The sequence below is a fragment of the Mizuhopecten yessoensis genome, unplaced genomic scaffold, assembly GCF_002113885.1.
Source record: "Mizuhopecten yessoensis strain PY_sf001 unplaced genomic scaffold, ASM211388v2 scaffold11097, whole genome shotgun sequence".
Lineage (NCBI taxonomy): Eukaryota > Metazoa > Mollusca > Bivalvia > Pectinida > Pectinidae > Mizuhopecten > Mizuhopecten yessoensis.
In genome coordinates, this window is record NW_018408878.1 from 398,953 (window position 1) to 423,982 (window position 25,030).

Below are 25,030 nucleotides of genomic sequence, written 5' to 3' on the forward strand. Positions count from 1 at the left end.
CCAAACAGGATGTTTAGAGATACCAAAGTTATGAATTTAACCCATAATAGGGAAAAAAGATTGAAACATCATGACAGCAGGTACATGGTTGCACATGAAACGTACCCTCTATATAGATAAGCCCTCGTTATGGTTTATGTTAGATTGCCTGCCATTGCTTCATCTGGTTTTCGGGTTTTTCTTTCTGCTTGTTTTTTATCGACACTGAGTTTAGAAGTGTCCTTGATTATTGACGCTGTTTGTTGTTGTTGTTGTCGTCGTCGTCGTTGTTGTTGTTGATGTTTTTGTTTTTTCATTATTTAGTATTCATTTTGTTTGTTCCTTTGTAGTTTGTTATCTGCTTGCATGATAATTACTGTCTTTGCTAAATCCTGAAAATGTAAACATAAATATATAAGTATTTATTTACTTACAAAGCAAACAAAGGTGCGCCAAAAATGAAATGAACAAAAACAACAACTTTGAGGCGATACCTGGCTATTCGAAAGATGTGCATACCTGGCACCACACGTGGGCACTTCCATATGACGTCATGGTAAATTGAAAGGCAATTACAAAACAGACCAAGAGTGTGTAATGTCATTGGTATATAACATTAATTTAAATGTTTAATTGTATGTAATATTTCTAAATATAGACATGACTTCACCACCTTTGCAAAACAGCACGCGCAGATTCCCTAGAACTATCAAGCTTGTTATAATGACGTAGCATTTCTCCATAGCAACAGTATTGTCTGTGTATACAGTAACGCGAAGTCATTCGTTGAATTTAAAATCTTCGTTGCATGAGTTCGAAGATTTAGGTAACGTAAAATGTATTAACTTATAAATGATATGTAGAGTTTCAAACACAATATTAAACATTTTCGCTTTAATTTTCTGGAAAGTTGATTTATATACGCACATATAACAATTTAGATATAGTATAAGGTTCTCTTCAAACTTCTCCTACAAGGAAACAGAGGTCAAACATACGTCCCCGAAGTTGCGTTTGACAGCTGTGGGCTTTAGGGAATTAAACGTAACGACAAGAATGACGTGTGATGATATTGAAGAGAAGGCATCCCTACTGACGCTAATCTCTATAAGTTACGGTCACCTCGCCTCCTCTAATCCCGGGGATTAAAGACCCGGATGTATATTAATCTAACTGCATATACTCATTTCAATGTTGGGTTTCTGACAACTCTCTCGGCCGGATGTGTGGTACGTGAGAATAATTCCATATTTATAGTCATTAAGCGTTGTCTACGACCACGATCTGACAGGGACTGCGCATGCGTGAAAGAATGTGTCAGTTTATTGTTTTCAAATGATGTCTTATAAAATTGTACAGTGAAAGGTCAGGAAATGTCCTTAAATGACTCTAGAGGAATCGTCTTTGTATTGTCATTTATTGAAGAAATTGTGACACTTAGGAGGTTTGACTGCTGTCCTTTCCTATCGCCTCTTTTCCCCCCTAAATCCTTTTAGTTTAAACATATCTTATTGCCAAGCAAATGGATTGGGCACAAGTTATTAAACTTATATTAAGCTCTTTCCCAGCATATTACAAGCAAATATTTACAACATATACATTTATACACTATTTCCTTTTAAATGCTTTTAGTTTATAAGTTGAAATTATAAGAGACAGACAGACAGACAGAGGGAGAGCGAGAGTGGGGTGGGGCGGGGGGGGGGGGGCGCAATTATAATACATACATCCTCATCATTATTAATGTATGACAGATGATATCTGCCTCAAAAGCAACAGATAGTTACAGATGCATATTGGACCATGTGGTTTTTCTTTCTCCATGCAAACGGAACAAGTGATACTCAACTTGCCTCTTTTGGTAATACCTAGCTTTAAGCCTTGAATTTCAGCGTTCGCCAAAGTGAGGAAGGTTAAAACGGTTCTGTCCGCAATCGAAACAACTAAATTTTATCAAACAATATTTGCGCTTTTTCCGTCTTCTGTTACATATTAAACATATATTTCCTTATTGCATGATATTTATGCGCATCGCATTGCAAATATTGAACATTAATTTCGTTCCCCTTTTCACTAATGTCGAAATAAGATTAGTGCCTCTGACTTAAACACTGCTTTACAGACCCCTACTTACATATTCATACTTACTATATACGGTTCCGCTGCATGATTGTATGAGGCGACTATGTAGGGCTCCAGCTGAAGATACTATCGACTTACGGACATGAACAAAACTGATCAGCCGCCTATCGCAATGATATTGAATTCGATAATTTCCTTTTTACCCTTTTCCTAACTTTATATATTTTTTCTTTCTTGGTATTCTTGTCGCTTACCCTTTTCGATCGTATTACTGTCTGTGGCATTGTTTGAGTTTATTTATAGTTCGTTGATTTGACGGATACAAATCTGTTTTAATTTTTCATCCCTCCTGCCTCAATATTTCTCCCCTTTCCCCTCTTCGCTCCCCTCTCCAGCCCCGTTGCTGTAATAATTACCGACAAAAGCGCGTGTTGTACCTTGATGACGGGGAGACGCAGTGAGGGGGGAGATCATGTTGTGTTTGAAAACTTAATGAGAATGAAATAACAACATGCCCACAAGTGTTGGACCAGTGAGTGACAGACCCTTTTCAGCGGACGAGCCACCGTCAACATCCGAGGTCCTCTAAATGTTTTAATATCACACCAAGCGCTTTATCAATTTAAGGTCCTGACGGAATTAGATGGTTTAATACAAGGTCTTCTAAAGGTTTTAATATCTAACAAAGAGCTTTATCAATCTAAGGCTTTGGCAGAGTTGGATGATTTACAACACGTGACGTGAGTATGATCAGATGGGAATATGGCCCCAGCAAGGACATTCGGGGATGAACAAGAAACGCGGAGATTCTTCTCTGACAAGATCTTCCGAGATTTTCTCTGACAATTGTCAACGGATTAGATCAGGAGTACTTTGTTGCCACCGTAACAGATGACTGAGTGTCATTCGGATCTCTGATCGACATACCGCTCCGGCACCCCTCTATATCTCACCCAGTAACATCGAGTAATGGCTCCCAGGGGGTCGAGCCTGAATAGAGAAATGGGTTCAAGAATTAACGGATCAAGGGCTTTTTAATATAAAGAGCTCGTGCTCGAGTTATAAACATGACGTAAACTATTGGGAATCTCGAACAAAGGTCAAGGTCAAACAGGGGTCAGTAGGATTAGCGCTATGGAAGCACAGTTGGCGAGGATGTAATTGTGTCTTTCTTTTACGAGAAAAACAACTGTGCTAATAGTAATAAAAACAATGTATAACTACGTGATTGAAGCCATTGGAAATAAAGCGATCTAGTTTCATGTAAGATTTGAAGGGAAATCAAGTCGTGTCAAATATGCATCCCGGCATGCACCAGTAACACTTTTGACTTTTAAACATTTTTTTGTCCAATTTGGTACAAATTATTACAACTTATGTAGTCATCTCCTATCATCAATGGTATAACAAGTGTTTCCATAAACAGACAATTTCAAATCATTGAGAAGGAAGAAAATCAAATTAAATGTGAATAGTTCAGGTTGAAAAATCTTTCGCTGAACCTGACACATACGGTGGCACCTTTATGACATACGTTGTATTATTTTCTACATTACTTATTTCGAGCGCTCGACATATCGCGTTCTTTTTATCAGACTAAATCCATCTATACCTACAAAGGACCTGTAAGTATGGTGGCTTATATGTGATATTTCGTCTTTTCGCTTTGTCGCCCGCGAAATAGCGCCAAGCGAAATAACGAAAGGACGAAAACCCGCCAAAACGAAATAACGAAATAACACCAAAGCGAAATAACGAAAAGACGAAAACACGCTTAAGCGAAAAGACGAAAAGACGAAAACACGCCAAAGCTAAAAATAACGAAATAACGCCAAAAGCAGGGAGAAAAGACGCCATTTTAACTCTACGCTTTGGCGTTATTTTCACTTCGGTTTGGCGCTATTTCGCTTTGGCGTGTTTTCGTCTTTTCGTTATTTCGCTATTTCGCTTTGGCGTGTTTTCGTCTTTTCGTTATTTCGTTATTTCGCTTGGCGTTATTTCGCATGCGACAAAGTGAAAAGACGAAATTTCATATATAAGACACCATAGATAAGATAGTATATTAATATTAATTTAGTATTTATAAAGGATCCTAGCAATAGCGACCAATAGCGAGCTCAGAGAATGACAACGGGGACCACGTGTAGACTTGGATCTGTGAACCTCAGCCGCTTTGACAGCCTAACCGCATCCGAAGAGCAGTCCGACCTTTGGGTGTGACCTTGACGTCTTACGACTTTTTTTAATCTAAAAGAGGGTCTGGTAAGCGGCAACTTTTTCGAAGCGCTCGTATGAATCGCTTCAGAATAGTATTGTTAATTAATCGTGCACTCGAGATAATATGTCGATCACTTGAAATAAGTCAAATGATAGTGTGCCATGTACTACCGTAGATACAGGTTTGCACAGGTGTAAATTCATTACAGTTCACATCGAAAGACAGTTTTTCATCGCGAAACAGCAATTATTTCAAACTTATTGGAATGATAAAGTTGTTTAGATATTGAAAAAATTACTAAACGCGCATTTGAATGAGATTGGCACTCTAAAAAGAGGTAATAGACATTTATCAATCGTTGTCACAATGCGACACGGTAGCAATGTGTGTATGACGGGCGTCATGTCAACACAATTTATTCTGCTATCATACGTTTTAAAAAACACACTCAAAAATTTCCACAGATGTCAAATTTAATTCATCTTATCTTTTCCTTTTTTCCTAAAACCTGACAAATTGGAGGCCATGTACGGATTCTTGTGTGTCAGTCTCCTCGTCATTAACGTTGTATGGCTTAGCGTCGTCACCATGGCACGCGCACCAAGAACGCGCGCACACAAAAACACGTTGAGCGAAATATAACTCATAGCCCATACCGGCATTTATCACATAACTTCCCTGTTATCGGTGTCATAACACCGTTGTATAAATAGCGGATATTATTGATGTTTAACGGTTACTTGTCATGAAAGCCTTATTTCTTGTTCTGGTTATAAGTTAATAAACAAATCTTATTTTGTCAATGATTTTAAAAAACATATTAAGGAGACTTAAAAGCCAAAGACTGTTTTCAATGTTTACATATTTGAGTTTTTGACTATTTGACATGATTTAATTATGTTAAAAGAAAGTTAGTTTGAGCACAGATTCCGTGCTTGAGCATGAGAAAGGTTTCATGAATACGGGCCCTGGACACGTTATCACGAAACCGTACCCATGCTCAAACTCAGTTTTGTGCTCAGGCCCGTTTTTTTTTTGTTCCTGTGATAAAGTAATAACAAAATATTTTTTTCTCAATGATTTAAAAGAATTCACGAGAAAATGAAAGCCGAATACCGTGTTTATTATTTACTCTTGACCTTTTGGCTGTGTCACAATTAAACGCGTTACAAGAAAGTTGGTTTGAGCACAGAATCCATGGTTAAATGAATACGGGCTCAGACTTTTTTTTTTAATTCTCAAGAGTTCGTAACATGAGCGAAAAAATGGAAATCAAAAGTACAACCCACTAGTAAAATATAACTGTCTTTCATTTAGACACAAATAAAATTCTGTTTATTAAGTTTATAAGAATAAAGAAATAGTTATTTTTCGTAAAAGAAATACTTATGATATTATTGTTATTGTAAGTAGTGTAGGTAATAACACAATGCAAGAGACATATAATGGCTAGTGGTATGTGAATTTTCATAGATTGAAAAACACTAATAACAAATAGAAACATGTCACTTGGTCTTGTGTATCGTATTTTATTGATTGTTTTAAAGATTGTCAATAAAGAAATAAAAATAAATATTGTAAAAAAAACACTAGAAATAGGAAGACAGGGACAATTGTTTTATTCTCATAAACAATACAGTTAAATAATTAATAATAATAATTCGAGGTTCTTATATACCGCTTTATCACAACCTAGTTCTTAGGTCGTCTCAAAGCGGTCCACAAATTATTATCCGTGGTTACAGGGCCTATGCAACCAGCCAATATTTTTTTCAACTCCCTGGGGAGCATACAGCCGGTGCTACAATTTCGGCTCTAACAGCTAACATTGAACAATTCTAGCACTGCCCAACCACGTACTCATTTACAGCTGAGTAGACTGGAATAAGCGGAGTAAAGTATCTTGCTGAAAGATACAACACAGTGCCATGACGTGACTCGAACTATCAACCCTTCGGTCACGAGCCCGGCGACCTACCACTAGACTACCGTGTATAGAACAAAGAAAAGGAGGGTAAGAGAGGAAGGACCTATTTTAAATTCTTTATAGATGCAGAAAACTTAACAAAGTTAATTAATATGTTATTGTACCGTATCGCCATTTCGTTCATTTAGGTTAACATAATGAAAAATCCGTGTCTAAAGTGTGTTCCGAATCATATGTAGAATACAGTGAAAAGGAAGGGTGCCTTCGAAACCCTTTATAGAATTTTGTTTTTTGTTTTTATTTTTGAAGATTTTTGAAGATTTTTTAACAGTACATAATACATTTACAATTCATTTTTCCATACACATACACTCATTCATTCCATTTTTAGTCATTAGCAAAAATTCAACACTATATTAAAGATACATAATGTTTTGTTATTTTCTATGTGTTAATAGTTTATAGTGTAACTGCATATAATTGTGATATGTACTGTTTTTAAGAAAGAAAAGAATGACAGATAGAAGAATTAAAGGAAGATTAGGATCAACATAGAGAAAAAGAAATTGAATAAGAGGGAGAAGGGGTACATGCTGACATAACAAAGGATTTTGATGTATTTAATAAAAGAAATGAATCAATATATACTTGAATTCACGAGTAAAGTCTCTCATTATTGTTATTTTTATAGAATTTACAAACTTACCGGATAAGTTTGATTATCTGACAATAACAATCGTCACACGATCAACACGTGTGTGTCACCTATGCTTCCTCTTCCGACCCATACACCCTATACTACCATTCACATATTCCACGTCACTTTTCTCCCTCAATTACCAGAACATGCATGCCCCTCAACCCTTTAACTTCCTCTCTTGTTCCTAAAATCATTTCATATATTCCCCAACATTTTATCCTTCCTTATCGAATAGCAGAACGATAACCCACCCTTTCAACCATTTGACTTATTCCTCTCTTGGATAGTATCGAAGTCCATTAACCCATTTTCCATTTTCTTATTTCAATAGATGCTACTCAGTCCTTTTGTTTTCTTCTTTCCATCCCGAATACTGTGTTTGTCTTTTACAGATATTTCGTGTTTGTCTATTACAGATATTTCGACAAATCAATCCCTCCACATCTTCTTCCTCTCTATCGCTCTGTCTCCTCCTCCCTCTCTCCTTCCGTCTGTTTCTCCTTCTTCCTTTCTTCGTCCTCTTCCCCCTGATCCTGTCTCCCTCTTCCCCTCAGTCTTGCCGTTCTCGTACCTCTCTTTCTTTCGTCCTTTCTCTCTCCCTCTACTTTCCTTTTTCCTCTTTCCCCTTACACAGTCTCCTTCTTTCTTCCCGCTTTCTTTCCCTCTTTCTTTCCCCCTTCCTTCCCCCTTATTTCTCTCTCCCTTCTCCCCCTTACCTCGTCTCCCTCTACCCCCCCCCCTTCCCTCCTTTCATCCCCCCTAACCAGTCTCCCTTAACCCCTCCCCCCATTCCCTCCTTTCTTCCCCATAACCCAGTCTAAGTCTCACTCTTTCAATCATTCTCTTCCTTCTTCCCCTTATCCAGTCTTCCTTCTCCTCCCTCTCCTCCGTCCGTCCTTTCTCCCTCCCTCTGCTTCCCTTTCTCCCTCCTCCCCCTCCCTCTGCTTCCCTTTCCTTTCTCCCTCCTCCCCCTCCCTCTGCTTCCCTTTCTCCCTCCTTCCCCTACCTCTGTATCCCTCTTTGCCTCACTCTCTCCCTTCTCCTCCCTCTCCTCCGTCCGTCCTTTCTCCCTTCCTCTGTATCCCTCTTTGCCTCACTCTCTCCCTTCTCCCCCCTCTCCTCCTTCCGTCCTTTCTCCCTCCCTTTACTTCCCTTTTGCCCTCCTCCCCCTCCTCCCCCTCCCTTTTTAATACGACGTTGATATATGGTACTACCGAGGCTCATATCTCCCCGTTAGCGCCAACCAGTATCAAATATTCAGGCGATGACAACCGCTGGATTTTCTGTGGAAATCTTCAGTAATCTGGGATCAGAGAGATTCGAAAACGTGTCATCTTTAACATGGCAAATGTTTAAATTGAAATCGGCGATAAACCAGCGCTGATTTGATGATAGCGAGAACAGAGAAGAGAAAGCCATCCACGGTTCCCCCTAAACCACTATCACACTAAAAAGGAAGATTTAATAACGTTCTAGTTGCTGCCAGGGTTTTTTCATGTTTACTCCCAGCGGAGAAGTCAAACATTGTTTCCAGCGTGCTCTTAAGCGGCGCTACTTACAATACACAATTAAGACCACCAACCATCCTCTTGATGGCGTAATGAGTGCGCAGGCGCTAGAACCACCGGTATTTCGGTGCTTAGTAACGAACTTGTGGGGATTTTCAATATCGATTAAAACTAAAACCGGTTCTGATTCAAAATTGGAAAATAAAATAGGAATGTCTGTTTTTAAAGAAATAACTATCAATTTAATAGATTCTGTTGTTTAGATTTTTTCCTTTATTTTACCTTAATAGACTGTTGTAATAGGAATTCATAATGTCTTTTTGTAAAACATTTTTTTACATTTTAGTATTCGTAAGGTTCCTTATTAATGGCATTTACACAATTAACACGTTTTTTAGATAAAAAAAAATAAAAAAAAAATGACGGAATTCCTTGGCTGTCCTCCAATGTATAACCATTGTTGTCGCATTTTGTGCCTATTTCTGAGAAATCTGTAGGGACAATTTTCAACTATATAGGGAACAATCTTGTCGTTAAGACAGGATGCTCGAATCAAATTGCACGCTTTTACGGACAAACAATTGCTAATTAGTTAAAAAGGAAACACTTACTGTTGTTTGACATGTAAACATTCTTATCTTTGTTGACACAATTATATATATACTCACAAAACATTGGCCAATAGTAATTTTTCTTAAAATTAACTCGTGTTCGTGAGTCTTCAAGATGTATCAGAAACACACTTCGAGGTCACTTTTTCGCGAATCATATCTTTTCCCACACATTCACTTAAATTAAGTTAAAGAAAAGAAAGGAAAAGGAAAAATGTGACACAATATTGCAAAAATGTTCAAGAAATAAAAAGCCAGGCTTGCAATACATTTCCGAAATAGAGGGAAGTTTAAACTTTCTGAAAATGAGTAACTACACAATAACTCAGCGTTGTTATATATAGGGCGGTTTGTCTGATACGAAAGTCATTTTTTTTTTGTCACGCGCTAAACCAGCGTTGTATATCGGAGAGACTTCAATCTACGTTAGTTTAAACGGTTTTTATTCAATATTCAAACATGTTAATTGCATGCATATATAATTACACAGGGATTGGAAAACAAGCTTAGAGCTTATATCAATTCCTCTCCCAAGTATAAATTACAGCCAAATAATTCTTCAAGACTGCTGACACCTTATGTTAACTACCATATTAATTTGAATTAGATAAAGTTTAACTTATAACATATTTACAGGTCCTGAAAATTGAAATTGAAACATATTACATTTAATGTATAACACATTAGATTAAAAATCAATTATCAGTGTTTAACGTTATGTTATTGGGATGCACGCACACATGGATGGACGGTCGGACAGACGGACGATGACATGCTAGACCACGTACGCACGCACATGCTCAAGCACTCATACTCACATATGTACTTATAGATTTACGTAAGCAAAATCGGCACGTAACCATCATGATACGAAAGCCTATTGAGAGAAGAAAAAAACGGGTGATACAAACATGTTTACCACACAGCTTTTAGTTGACCATTTATCAGTTTAGTAAGATTGAATAGATATGTAATAAGAACGAAATACTAGTTCCTTGTTTTAAAACATATACAATATCTTACTTGTTTGCAGTGAACAAGCAATCTTAACTTATATAATATAAACGATGGAGTTCATCCAACTCGACATAATTCACGGGGGTTACTTTTGTCTATCAAAAAGGGAACTAAAATTCCTTGTGTAAATAGCAAAACAAACATTTATATTTTCTCTCATCATTTGGTTCTTGACTTTTTCAAATAAAAAATCCTCAAGGAGTACTCAAAAATCTTCTTCATCCATGGTTCAACTGATTATACTCAAACGTAAAACCGCTTTTTATAACAAGTTTCGCGTAAAAAAGTTTTTTCGCCTACGAAAATAAGCTCAATAGGCTTTCGTAGTATAACGATGACCCTGTATAGTAAAACTTCGATAAAATGCCCCTCGTTTCATTTGCCGCACAGCTTACTGCCAACATATATATAGCAATGCCCTTTTCCTTTAGCTTTTATTCGATATATTGCTAAACCCCTTTATAACGCCAACACTTTGCTGAAGTAATACATGTTGTGGCAGTATAACGAGGTTTAACTGTACTATCACACGGTGAAAAATACCGCATTTTCTATATGAATTCTTACGTAATTCTCTGTAAATCAGCCAATCAACAGGCGTTCCATACGTCTGTTGCTCTTACCTAAGATTAGTTCCGGTTTAATACTCCGCCTCTGCGAAATTAAAATGTGAAATTGACGACATGAACTTAAATGAATAAAATCTACGGTTGTTCACCTTCTTGAAAATGTAAAATTATGACACATTTGAATATATTGGAGCGGATTTGTAAAGAAGTATAAAGGAGGGAGGTTTCCCGTCAAGGATAAACAGTTTCGCTTTTAACATTCCGGTTGTAAAGATATGTCACTCACGTTGTAACATTCCATTTAAACTGCTCATTAAGACTATCCGTAGCCTCTGTCGGTTACATACCGATACACTTCAAATACAAGAGCTAGTAGATCAAATGCTAAGTATTACACCAGTGAAGGTTTGGGGTTCTGATGTTTCTCACTGCATGGTCTTAAGAGGCATCTTGTAATTGTGGTCATCCTTGTGAAAACGTCTTACACTATTTTATGGAATGTCACCTTTTTACAAACGAAAGACGTATTTTGGTTCAAAATTTGAAGAATTTGAATGTCGCGTTAAATTTAGGAATTCTTTTGTTTGGCAATTCACAGTTATCCGTTGACCTTAACTCAAACATTTTTAGATCTGTGCAAAACTTTATTAAATCCAGCAAGAGATTTTGACCCCAAATTATAACAACAATTGTATATATGTATTGTCATTATTGTAATGTCATTTAAAATGTATATTGGGAGAAGGCGTTAATAAGTTGTTATAACTTGTGCCTAATCCCTTGTCTAATTTTGGCAATAAATATGTTTAAACTAAAGAGGCGACTAGTGTGCAGAATCGGGGATGGTTTTTTTCGATTGTTTTCTGTTTAGAGGGCATTTAAAACAAAAGACCTGCTGTATCACACTGCATGTGTATCGCAAGAGACGACCCGCTTCTGTGTCTTCTACTAGGAGGCATGATACGGACAAAAAGTGAACGACTGCCCCCCTTGTAACAGTACATCTTTTTCATTTTCCATCTTTCCTGTCGTCTTCCTGGTGTACGTCTCCCTAGGCAACCGTCCTCACGTGACCCTATAGCTGTTGCGAGGACGTTAAAACCCTTAACAAAGATTAGTAGTAACACATACATGAGGTAATATATTTAGTTGTAGCTAGTCAATCTCGTCAACATGAGTTTTGACTAACGCAGGGACGTGAAAATAATGAACAGGGTGTGTTTGGTCCTGTCCTGATTTTTAAGGAGAATCATCTTATATACAACTTCGGGGCTTGGCATGTTACCATCTTTTGAGCTAACCCTCTAAACTGTACATATGATAATTCCTGCCTCAATTAGACCTACAGAAGAATATGAACTGTTTAAAATTACCTTTTGGTGTCTCTGAGAAAAATAATTTTCTTTATCCTGGGCGTTAGGGATATTTACCAAGTGTTCGTCTTGATCCTCATGTTCCTGTGATGACAAGTCACGTGGTAAATAATCGATAATCAAAAAAGAGATGAAGCTTTTTGCCCGATAGGCGTACATTGATAAATAACAAGTAATATAAGCTTTGAACACGGGTTGTGTGTTGTCATCTATATCAGCAGGTCCCCAAGCGACAGGAAATTCCACACCGGTGGCGTTACCATAGAGACCAGCTGCACTTAATAACCTCGAGGTATGACGCTTGATTGGAAATGTGCTTAACTAATTAAATTGTATAAAATCGGTGCAAAACATTGACATAAACCTTATGACATCCATGCCCCTGTCTAGACGAGCGGACTGTAAGAATTTGCAGCGGGCCGTTTGGGAGTATTCCCTTCACGCTCACGCGAGATTAAACGAGATCTTCAAAGTCATGTGATCACCAATTACAGGTCGATAATGGATTAATTTACCTGATCTGAAGTTAAGTTTATTTGAACAAAAACAAATACACGCGATCACAGTTTACATAATGGAAATGCAGTGATTCAGAAGTGCTACTCGTGTGCATAAATCAATTTGAACTGTCATAAATTCTGTATCAAAATACATCGTTTGTCCCATTAAAGGGTTCGCTTAATGCATTTCTCTAGTTCATCTTCCTTCGGTTTCTCTGTCAATTTTCGAATGTTTAGTTATATTTTGTCCATGTAATAAAATGAATCCATTTTAACCGTAATTGATCCAAGTCCAAACCAACTTACCGTAGGACAACTGGAGACCCACAGTGAGGGATACAACAGGTATAGATAACCAACAGATACAAAATACTCTCTAGGTTGGCACCGAACATCTCCTGCTACAAAACGACAGGTTTTAATAACCATTTATTTTAGGTAAAACACGCTTTATTGTTGCAAAATACACAAAGCAGCGTGTTTATATCAATCATTTGTCTGGTTTTATCAGAAAGTATTTCGGGTAAATCTGGCTACGCAATGAAGCGTTAACCTGACTACATAATGGAGTGTTAACCTGACTACGCAATGGAGTGTTAACCTGACTACATAATCGAGTGTTAACCTGACTACACAATGGAGTGTCAACCCGACTACACAATGGAGTGTTAACCTGACTACATAATGGAGTGTTAACCTGACTACACAATGAATCATTAACCTGACTACCCAATGGAGTGTTAACCTGACTACACAATGAATTATTAACCTGACTACCCAATGGAGTGTTAACCTGACTACATAATCGAGTGTTAACCTGACTACACAATGGAGTGTCAACCTGACTACACAATGGAGTGTTAACCTGACTACATAATGGAGTGTTAACTTGACTACCCAATGGAGCACTTACCTAACTACAGCATAGAACGTTAACCTGACTACACAATGGAGTGTTAACCTAAGTACACCATGGAACGTTAACCTGGCTGCACAATGGAGTGTTAACCTGACAACACAATGAATCATTAACCTGACTACACAGTGGAGCATTAACCTGACTACACAATGGAGCGTTAACCTGACTACATAGTGGAGTGTTAACCTGACTACACCTTGGAGCGCTAACCTGACTCCACAGTGGAGTGGTATCCTGACTACACAGTGGAGGGTTAACCTGACTACACAATGGAGCGTTAACCTGACTACACAGTGGAGTGTTAACCTGACTACACCTTGGAGCGCTAACCTGACTACACAGTGGAGTGGTATCCTGACAACACAATGGAGCGTTAACTTGACTACACAGTGGAGTGGTATCCTGACTACACAGTGGAGTGCTAACCTGACTACATAGTGGAGTGTTAACCTAACTACACCTTGGAGTGCTAACCTGACTACACTGAAGATGGTATCGTGACTACACAGTGGAGTGGTATCCTGACTACACAATGGAGCTTTAACCTGACTACACAGTGGAGTGTTAACCTGACTAATCCTTGGAGCGCTAACCTGACTACACAGTAGAGTGGTATCCTGACTACACTGTGGAGTGTTAACCTGACTACACAGTGGAGCATTAACCTGACTACACAATGGAGCGTTAACCTGACTACACAGTGGAGTGTTAACCTGACTACACCTTGGAGCGCTAACCTGACTAACTAGTGGAGTGGTATCCTGACTACACAATGGAGTGTTAATCTGACTACACAATGGAGTGTTAACCTGACTATACAATGAATCATAAACCTGACTACCCAATGGAGTGTTAACCTGACTTCACAATGGAGCGTTAACCTGACTACATAGTGGAGTGTTAACTTAACTACACCTTGGAGTGCCAACCTGACTACACTGTGGAGTGGTATCGTGACTACACAGTGGAACGGTATCCTGACTACACAATGGAGTGTTAATCTGACTACACAATGGAGTGTTAACCTGACTATACAATAAATCATAAACCTGACTACCCAATGGAGTGTTACCCTGACTTCACAATGGAGCGTTAACCTGACTACACAGTGTAGTGTTAACCTGACTACACAGTGGAGTGGTATCCTGACTACACAGGGGAGGGTTAACCTGACTACACCTTGGAGCGCTAACCTGACTACACAGTGGAGTGTTAACCTGACTACACAGTGGAGCATAAACCTGACTACACAGTAGAGTGTTAACCTGACTACACCTTGGAGCGCTAACCTGACTACACAGTGGAGTGGTATCCTGACTACACAGTGGAGTGTTAACCTGACTACACAATAGAGCGTTAACCTGACTACACAGTGGAATGTTAACCTGACTACACCTTGGGGCGCTAACCTGACTACACAGTGGAGTGGTATTCTGACTACACAATGGAGTTTTAACCTGACTACACAATGAATCATTAACCTGACTACCCAATGGAGTGTTAACCTGACTTCACAATGGAGCGTTAACCTGACTACACAGTGGAGTGTTAACCTGCCTACACCTTGGAGCGCTAACCTGACTACACAGTGGAGGGGTATCCTGACTACACAATGGAGCGTTAACCTGACTACACAGTGGAGCATTAACCTGACTACACAATGGAGCGTTAACCTGACTGCACAGTGGAGTGTTAACCTGACTACACATGGGAGCGCTAACCTGACTACACAGTGGAGTGGTAACCTGACTACACAGTGGAGCATTAACCTGACTACACAATGGAGCGCTAACCTCACTACACAGTGGAGTGTTAACCTGACTACACAGAGGAGTGTTAATCTGACTACACAATGGAACATTAACCTGACTACACAGTGGAGTGTTAACCTGACTACACCTTGGAGCGCTAACCTGACTACACAGTGGAGTGGTATCCTGACTACACAATGAGGTGTTAACCTGACTACACCTTGGAACGCTAACTTGACTACACAGTGGAGTGGTATCCTGACTACACAATGGAGTGTTAACCTGAGTACATAATGGAGTGTTAACCTGACTACACAATGGATCATTAACGTGACTATCCAATGGAGTGTTAACCTGACTACACAATGGAGTGTTAACCTGACTACTCAGTGGAGTGTTAACCTGACTACACAATGGAACATTAACCTGACCACACAGTGGAGTGTTAACCTGACTACACCTTGTAGCGCTAACCTGACTACACAGTGGATGACTACACAGTGGAGTGTTAACCTGACTTCACCTTGTAGCGCTAACCTGACTACAGCATAGAACGTTAACCTGACTACACAATGGAGTGTTAACCTGAGTACATAATGGAGTGTTAACCTGACTACACAGTGGAGTGTTTACCTGACTACACAGTGGAGTGTTAACCTGACTACACCTTGTAGCGCTAACCTGACTACACAGTGGAGTGGTATCCTGACTACACAATAGTGTTAACCTGACTACACAATGGAGCGCTAACCTCACTACACAGTGGAGTGTTAACCAGACTACACCTTGTAGCGCTAACCTGACCAAACAGTGCAGTGGTATCCTGACAACACAGGGGAGTGGTATCCTGACTACACAATAGTGTTAACCTGACTACACAGAGGAGTGGTATCCTGACTACACGATGGAGTGTTAATCTGACTACACAATGGAGTTTTAACTGACAACACAATGAATCATTAACCTGACTACCCAATGGAGTGTTAACCTGACTACACAGTGGAGTGGTATCCTGACTACACAGTGGAGTGGTATCCTGAATACACAATGGAGCGTTAACCTGACTACACAGTGGAGTGGTATCCTGTCTACACAATGGAGCGCTAACCTGACTACACAGTGGAGTGGTATCCTGACAACACAGTGGAGTGGTATCCTGACTACACAATGGAGCGTTAACCTGACTACTCAGTGGAGTGTTAACCTGACTACACAGTGGAGTGTTAACCTGACTACACAGTGGAGTGTTGACCTGACTACACCTTGTAGCGCTAACCTGACTACACAGTGCAGTGGTATCCTGACAACACAGTGGAGTGGTATCCTGACTACACAATGGAGCGTTAACTGGACTACACAGTGGAGCATTAACCTGACTACACAGTGGAGCGTTAACCTGACTACACCTTGGAGCGCTAACCTGACTACACAGTGGAGTGGTAACCTGACTACACAGTGGAGTGTTAAGCTGACTACACAGTGGAGTGGTAACCTGACTACACAGTGGAGTGGTAACCTGACTACACAGTGTAGTGTTAACCTGACTACACCTTGGAGCGCTAACCTGACTACACCTTGGAGTGTTAACCTGACTACACAGTGGAGTGGTATTCTGACTCCATAGTGGAGTGTTTACCTGACTACACAGTGGAGTGGTATCCTGACTACACAGTGGAGTGTTACCCTGACTACACCTTGTAGCGCTAACCTGACTACACCTTGGAGTGTTAACCTGACTACACAGTGGACCATAAACCTGACTACACAGTAGAGTGTTAACTTGACTACACCTTGGAGCGCTAACCTGACTACACAATGGAGTGTTAACCTGACTTCACAGTGGAGTGTTAACCTGACTACACAGTGGAGCGTTAACCTAACTACACCTTGTAGCGCTAACCTGACTACACAATGGAGTGTTAACCTGACTACACGGTGGAGTGGTATCCTGACTACACAATGGAGCCGTTATTGCAAACGTAACAGTTTCGTATGCCCACATATTGTTTTTGTATAACCCTAAGTGTGTTATAGTGTTTTGAATGAAACCTTCTGTTTTATTTAAACAAGAGGATCGCTCACAAATTACTTCAACCTATTGACGCAACTTTTCAATTACATCGACGTTAAAAACAAAACGACTGCAATGCAATGCAAATGTATTTAAAAACGAATTGTATGGTTATTGGAGTAAAGTTGAAATCTGCCATGCTAAAAATACATTAAATGCACTTAAATCTTGTTTACCTCAAAACGTTCGGATTGCCATTGATAAATACGTTTAGAGTTACTAAAATACATCATTGATGCTTCATCAAAGGTCAAGTTTTCAAATGACAAATGTTCAGACAATTTTTCAAATATGAGCCCAATCGTCGATTTTGTGTTCTCTTGATCATGTTCAATACCAAATCAGTTACATATAACTTTTATTTTCTCACATGGGCATGCTATATTGATAGAAACAGCAGCATTATGGACATCAAGAGAGTGATATATATTCTTAAGACATAATAAGCTGATCGTCGGTGTAGCCTATTTATTTTTATCAAATATGACTACGCTGTGCATTTCCCTTTTTCTGCAATATATTCGCTTTGAGTGAAACATTTAATGAAAATCACAACACGCCACTCTCCTCTCCTGTTGAGATCTGCAGTGTACGCCTAAGAGTTCAATGTGAGCGAATTTGGAATTTGAAGCAACAGTTCGAATCACTGATGTTCAGTGCTGGCAGCGCTTGTTTGATTGGCGAATGACCTAGCGATGGAATACCAGCACGTGGATTGCCATGGAATCACCTCTGATGAAAGGAATATTGAGTTTATATCTGGCCTATCGACATGGCGCACTTACGGACAAAACAGTGTGTCTATCCTTGGCGTAATTGGCTTGTAGCGCAGCCATTTTCCCCCTAAAATAACTAGCCAATCAACACTACATGTTTCGGCACGTGACTGACGTCAACCTCATGAATACACAAAAAAATGGCTCTATGACTGCGAAAACTTGGAAATTGTGTGTGTTTTTGGTCCGCGGAAGGAGAAAACATTTTACGTGCATATAGGAGGTTTTCAGAAGAAAAAAAAATCCATCTTTCCAACGGTACTAAGCCTTTTTTTGTACATCAACTAAAAAGGTGATTTTTGATTGCAAGAAAGTTAGATGGGGTCGATTTTTTGACATCGAGAGCTTTCCTCCCTTCTCGTAAATTATCATCATTGGGGGCGTCATTTTTTACCGAAAGTCGATGTAAACCCCGTAAAACGTGTAAAATTTCTCTGAACACCTTAGTTAAGGTCCAAATATAGTTGTAACAAATCATCAGGTCCCTGTGACACAGTGCTCTGATTGGGGCTAGACCAGGATTCGAACCCTGTATTTCAGACTGTTATATAATATCGCTCTTATCGACTGAGATGCCTGGTCAACGGGTCCAATTGTGATAAACGAAATTAAGGGAAGGTTATATGTGTATGTATGAAAAACAACATAACAGCTTGACCGTGATCCTTAAAATAGTTGTGCATTGATAAATATTATATTTGATATTTTAAAAACGATAACACGACGATTATTTTGCTTTTAAGCAGAATTTTACTCCGTGACTGCCTCGTTGTAGATAACTTCTATATATTGATATATTTTTTTAAATATCGAAATGGTTCGCAATTTTTTCTCTCTCACACAACAGTTCAATATTTTTCCCGGAATCCTCAAAGGAATTATTTAGATACGTGTACCATACATATGCATCTATTTATATCATCAATCTAAACAACTGTGACCAGTTATTCCGAGCTTCATCAGCTTTACGAAGAAAAAAACTAAAATTCTTATCATAATTTTCCAATTTTTCTTCAAATTTATACTTATTTCAGTGGTCTGATGCTTTAAAAGTGAGTTTAACATATTCTTACACACATACATTTATTTTTGAATTTTCCAAAATTCATGAAAATATAAATCCTTGTATTTTCTTCTTGATCTATATTGAAGCTAACCATACTTTGCACAAACGGCCGAAGTTGTTTATAATAATTGTTATAACAGAATTATTTAAGAAAAATGTGCATGTCAAAATTCCTATGATAAAAGATTGTAGCTACAGTATTGTTGACGTGAACGACTGTTAAAGCAAACAACACAAGCTACTTCTCAAATTTGAGTAACAGATAAAATCTGTTATCCGGGACGTTTCTGCTAAAGAAAAAGAAAACATCTTTCTTGTATCGATATTGGCAGTTAATGAATGAGTAATAGCCTAAAAAGAAATATCACTCCCCGAGGGCTCCGCTCCCACTACCGCGGAGAAAATCAAATTCCCGTTCTCTCCATATCCCTGATGCCTAATAATTACGTCCGTTACAACGTAATGAAAGTTGTAGAGTTTACGATAAACTCGTTTTCTTACTTCTATAAAATGTTTTGTTTGTCATTATATTTTATTTAAGCCGTTCCGTTAGCTAGGTCGGTGTTCCATTCCGTCCTCCGCACGCTATATCGAGATATTTTTGATTCTCAAGTGAAGGGTTGAAACCGCCATCAAAAACGGGCCGCTTTGTCCGACCTCCAGTGACTACCACACATTAGGACGCTACGGACTCTTTAGGACACTTCAGCTTACAGGGGTCCTGTTTTTCTGTCAATTTTTTTTTTCGGTCATTCTTCATTTTAAATCTTCTGTAAAAGATTTACACGTTCTTTACATGTAAAAAGGGCACTGACACTAGCACTGGGGGAAACTTCTAAAGATCTTCTAAAAACAGGACGTATTCATGTAGCGATTAACGATCTCGTAATTCATGCCCTTTATACAATTGTAACATTTTTTATTTTCATTTTATTTTTTATTGATTTTATTTTTATCTCAATATTGTTTTATTAGTTCAATTTTATTTATTTGTATGTGTGTCTTTTTTGTCATTTTTTAATCATCAGTTCGATGAATTGGCTTATCAGTTTTGTCGATTTTTTACCCAATTACTATTAGTATTTTAGTTCAATATTTTAGTTTTAATGGATCTTTTTAGTTCATCTCTATGCATTATGCAAGGACAGAAACTAACAAATATATCACAAGAAAAATATCAAGCTTCGTAAAAAATAAAACCTTGTGTTATATTTAGCATAAACGTTATCATTGTTTTTCGTTAGGACATCGAGAAATTTAGTAAACTTACCTTAAACCTTTTCCTGATATAGAGTTGGGAGAGTTTAGACTCTAGATTTTAAATGAATTTAATTTCTTACTGTCAATTCAGGGCCCGTATACATAAAACCATTATCATGCTCATGCGATTCTGTACTCAAACGATATCTTTTGTAACTCGCTTTTATCATGTGACAGACTTAAAACGTCTTGTGTAAACGGTGAAACCATTAATCGGCTAGAGGTCTCTACAGAATTTTTCAAAATCTGACATTTTTTGCTTTTTATTCATTTATTTCCGAACCAAGAAAAAGGGCAAGAGCATAGAAACTGAATTTGAGCACGAGAACGGTTTCATGAACACGGGTCTAGTTGGTATGTTGTGTCCAGTTTTACAAAATCGTAAACACTCAACGATACAAACTTTACGCGGGTGAAAAAGAAAATATCACAACCTGAACATGAAAAAATACCATTCTAAAATAAGAAACAATTTGAAGGATTCAACCGTACTCATATGAAAATTAGCGAGATTCAACCATATTCCTATGATAATTAGCGAGATTCTACCGTACTCACATGAGAGTAAGCGAGATTCTACCGTACTCACATGAGAATTAGCGAGATTCTACCGTATTCACATGAGAATTAGCGATGTTCTACCGCATTCACATGAGAATTAGCGGTATTCTACCGTACTCACATGAGAATAAGCGAGACTCTACCGTACTCACATGAGAATAAGCGAGACTCTACCGTACTCACATGAGAATAAGCGCTATTCTACCGTACTCACGTGAGATTAAGCGAGATTCTACCGTACTTACATGAGAATAAGCGAGACTCTACCGTACTCACATGAGAATAAGCGAGACTCTACCGTACTCACATGAGAATAAGCGATATTCTACCGTATTCACGTGAGAATAAGCGAGATTCTACCTTACTCACATGAGAATAAGCGAGGTTATACCGTACTAACATGAGAATAAGTGAGATTATACCGTACTCACATGAGAATTACCGAGATTAATTTTCTACCGTACTCACATAAGAATTACCAAGATTAATAGTCTACCGTACTCACATGAGAATTACCGAGATTAATATTCTACCGTTCTCACGTGAGAATTACCGAGATTAATAGTCTACCGTACTCACATGAGAATTACCGAGATTAATAGTCTACCGTACTCACATGAGAATTACCGAGATTAATAGTCTACCGTACTCACATAAAAGTTACCGAGATTAATAGTCTAACGTACTCACATAAGAATTACCAAGATTAATAGTCAACCGTACACACATGAGATTTACCGAGATTAATAGTCTACCGTACTCACATGAGAATTACCGAGATTAATAGTCTACCGTACTCACTTGAGAATTACCGAGATTAATTTTCTACCGTACTCACATGAGAATTACCGAGATTAATATTCTACCGTACTTACGTGAGAATTACCGAGATTAATATTCTACCGTACTCACATGAGAATTACCGAGATTAATACTCTACCGTACTCACATGAGAATTACCGAGGTTAATATTCTACCGTGCTCACATGAGAATAACCGAGATTAAAAGTCTACCGTACTCACATAAGAATTACCAAGATTAATAGTCTACCGTACTCACATGAGAATTACCGAGAATAATATTCTACCGTACTCCCGTGAGAATTACCGAGATTAATAGTCTACCGTACTCACATGAGAATTACCGAGATTAATATTCTACCCTACTCACATGAAAATTACCGAGATTAATAGTCTACCGTACTCACATGAGAATTACCGAGATTAATAGTCTACTGAACTCACATGAGAATTACCGAGATTAAAAGTCTACCGTACTCACATGAGAATTACCGAGATTAATACTCTACCGTACTCACATGAGAATTACCGAGGTTAATATTCTACCGTACTCACATGAGAATAAGCGATATTCTACCGTACTCACATGAGAATAAGCGAGACTCTACCGTACTCACATGAGAATTAGCGAAATTATACCGTACTCACATGAGAATAAGCGAGATTATACCGTACTCACATGAGAATTGCCGAGATTAATAGTCTACCGTACTCACGTGAGAATTACCGAGATTAATAGTCTACCGTACTCACATGAGAATTACCGAGATTAATAGTCTACTGTACTCACATGAGAATTACCGAGATTAATATTCTACCGTACTCACATGAGAATTACCGAGATTAATAGTCTACCGTACTCACATGATAATAACCGAGATTACTAGTCTACCGTACTCACATAAGAATTAACAAATGTGTACTGTACTGATATACCATAGTTCTTATATATGAACACAGATAGTGCGGAAGCCCGAGTACAAAAGTCTCTAAGGAAGTTTTACTGATTAAATAAGAAACATTTTTATCAATAATTGAACACCAATAGCTTTAAATCACTTATTCACTAAAACAATTAACTCTGTGTTTATTTCCTTTGAATAAACAACATCTGTTATTTTCTTGAAGCATTCGTCTCTGGTTGAATTACAGAACGCCCTATAAAATCCAACATATGGTTTTCATTTATTATGAAAATTGTAGCAATCGATTAAGATAAACACCAGACAGGGGGAGATTAGCGACCAACATTTTATTGTGTGTAATATTTAGAATTGGACACCAGGCTATCCAATATGGCTAGTTACATTTGATTCATGATTTTCGGAGAATTACATTATTTTTTTAAATATATGGCCAGTTAATAGGATGATAAAGAAATGTTCGTACTACATGTACGCAAAACGCTCCTTTAAAGTAACCTGCGCGCGAGGAGGTGATTAGAGTCCTTCAAATCGAAATAGGTTTGGCACTTAAACATCACTAAGTACATTTCTTTATGACCCTTAGGAAATTATTCCGCCCGACCGACATCAAACGAAATAAGTCCGTCCGGACACTTACGAACAGTATCGTTTAACAATAAATTCACTTAAATTGTTATTTTTCTTTCTCAAATTCGGAGCTGTGGGAAAATATTTCAAGAATTCACAAACAAAGAAATGACACCCTATATCGTTGTGTTTCCCACGGCGCCACGGTATTAGTCCGCGCGCGTGCATGGCACGTGCTCACATTCATATATATCGATTATTATTTGATTGAATCGTGCTCGGCCTGTTTGGATCACAGAGCTCAGTGGTTCCCTGTCGCGACTACAAACGGTCTGGGACAAGCACGTGAGAGAGAAAGGTGGGATCGAGGACTGGTGCGACACCTGGTGGTATAGACTACACGCGCGGGAACGGATATCACGTGATCTTCGGGGAGAAAGTTTGTTTCATTTGTTTGATAAATTCACACTGCACAAAATTATAGCAAAATGGAAGAATATAATCCTTATTTTCATTCTCCACACGTCCTCTTAACATAAGGCACATAAGAAAAATCACGATTTTGAAATGAGCTCCATTTTAATTAATCGCCCCATACGTTCATGTTATCGAGTACAGTCACAGGGACCTGCGAATTCGTTCAAATAAAGGCTATGATCACTGGGGATGTCATTTTATCTCAACCCCTAAAACATGTAAAATTACTCTGAACACCTTAGGTTAGGTCCAAATATAGCTGTAACAAATTATCAGGTCCCCGTGAGTACAGCAGTAACGTCAATCCACCCCATTCCTACCATATCATATATAGCGTACAAGGAAACTGAAGAAATATAATAATGTATCAAGGTCGTATTCAACCCAGGTAACTGTGAAGAAACTGGGGAGGCATATTGAAATAGGGGTCCAAGTGGAGAAAGCTTATTGGTTCGGGGTCAAGGGTTGAGGTCCCCCTGAAGCTCTATAGATTTTCTGAGCAAAATAAACATATATTATGTTTAATGTATATCTAGCAGTACTCTCTGTGCCATGGGTGGTTCGACCATAGTATATTGCCTGCAAAATTCAAGATGGTATGTCAAAATTATCTGTTCCTTTATTAACGTGGAAGGTTTATTACGGGAACCATTGAAAAATGATTTCGCAATTGAGATGATGCGAGTTGAATATTAATAGCAATTATCCAAGGAATAAATTCATATTTAATAAGAAAAAAAAAAAAAAGTCGATCAGGATGTAACGCGGAAAAAATGTTTTGCGAGAAAAGAGTGACTACCTGTGTATTATTAAAACTTGATCGCATCGCACAAAATATGGACAAAATTTCCTCATCGCGAACTTCGCTCCAAAGCTTTTGTTTTTAAAATATCTTACTGTATTACATAATACTTTGACGCTCGTGAATGATTTAGAGACTCTTAAGAAACCATTTGTGAAATGTGAACTTTACATGCAAGCGGGTATGTTTATAATTACTACCAAGGAAAGGAAAGTTAGTCATCGTGAAGTTGCAGTCATGTCGCAGTGTGGCTATTCTTGTCATAATGTAACGATCTTGAATTTAGAGTTGACAGATGTGACGTCAAATGTACCTCAGTATAGATAAAAGAAAACAAAAGACAAATGCAGTTCAGAAATTAGAAAAACTAAAGAAAGCTAGAGAAAAAAATGAAAATAAGAAAGAAACACAAAACGAAACCTTGGCGGTTTCTATACGCTTCTGTTAACAATACTGGTCTAGAGAAATGTCAGTTCCCGGACTGGTATTTTTAATATTTCTATTTGTTTTTGTATTTTTATTTATTTCCTGTTATTATTATTTATTTATTTTATTTCTTTCCCTTATTT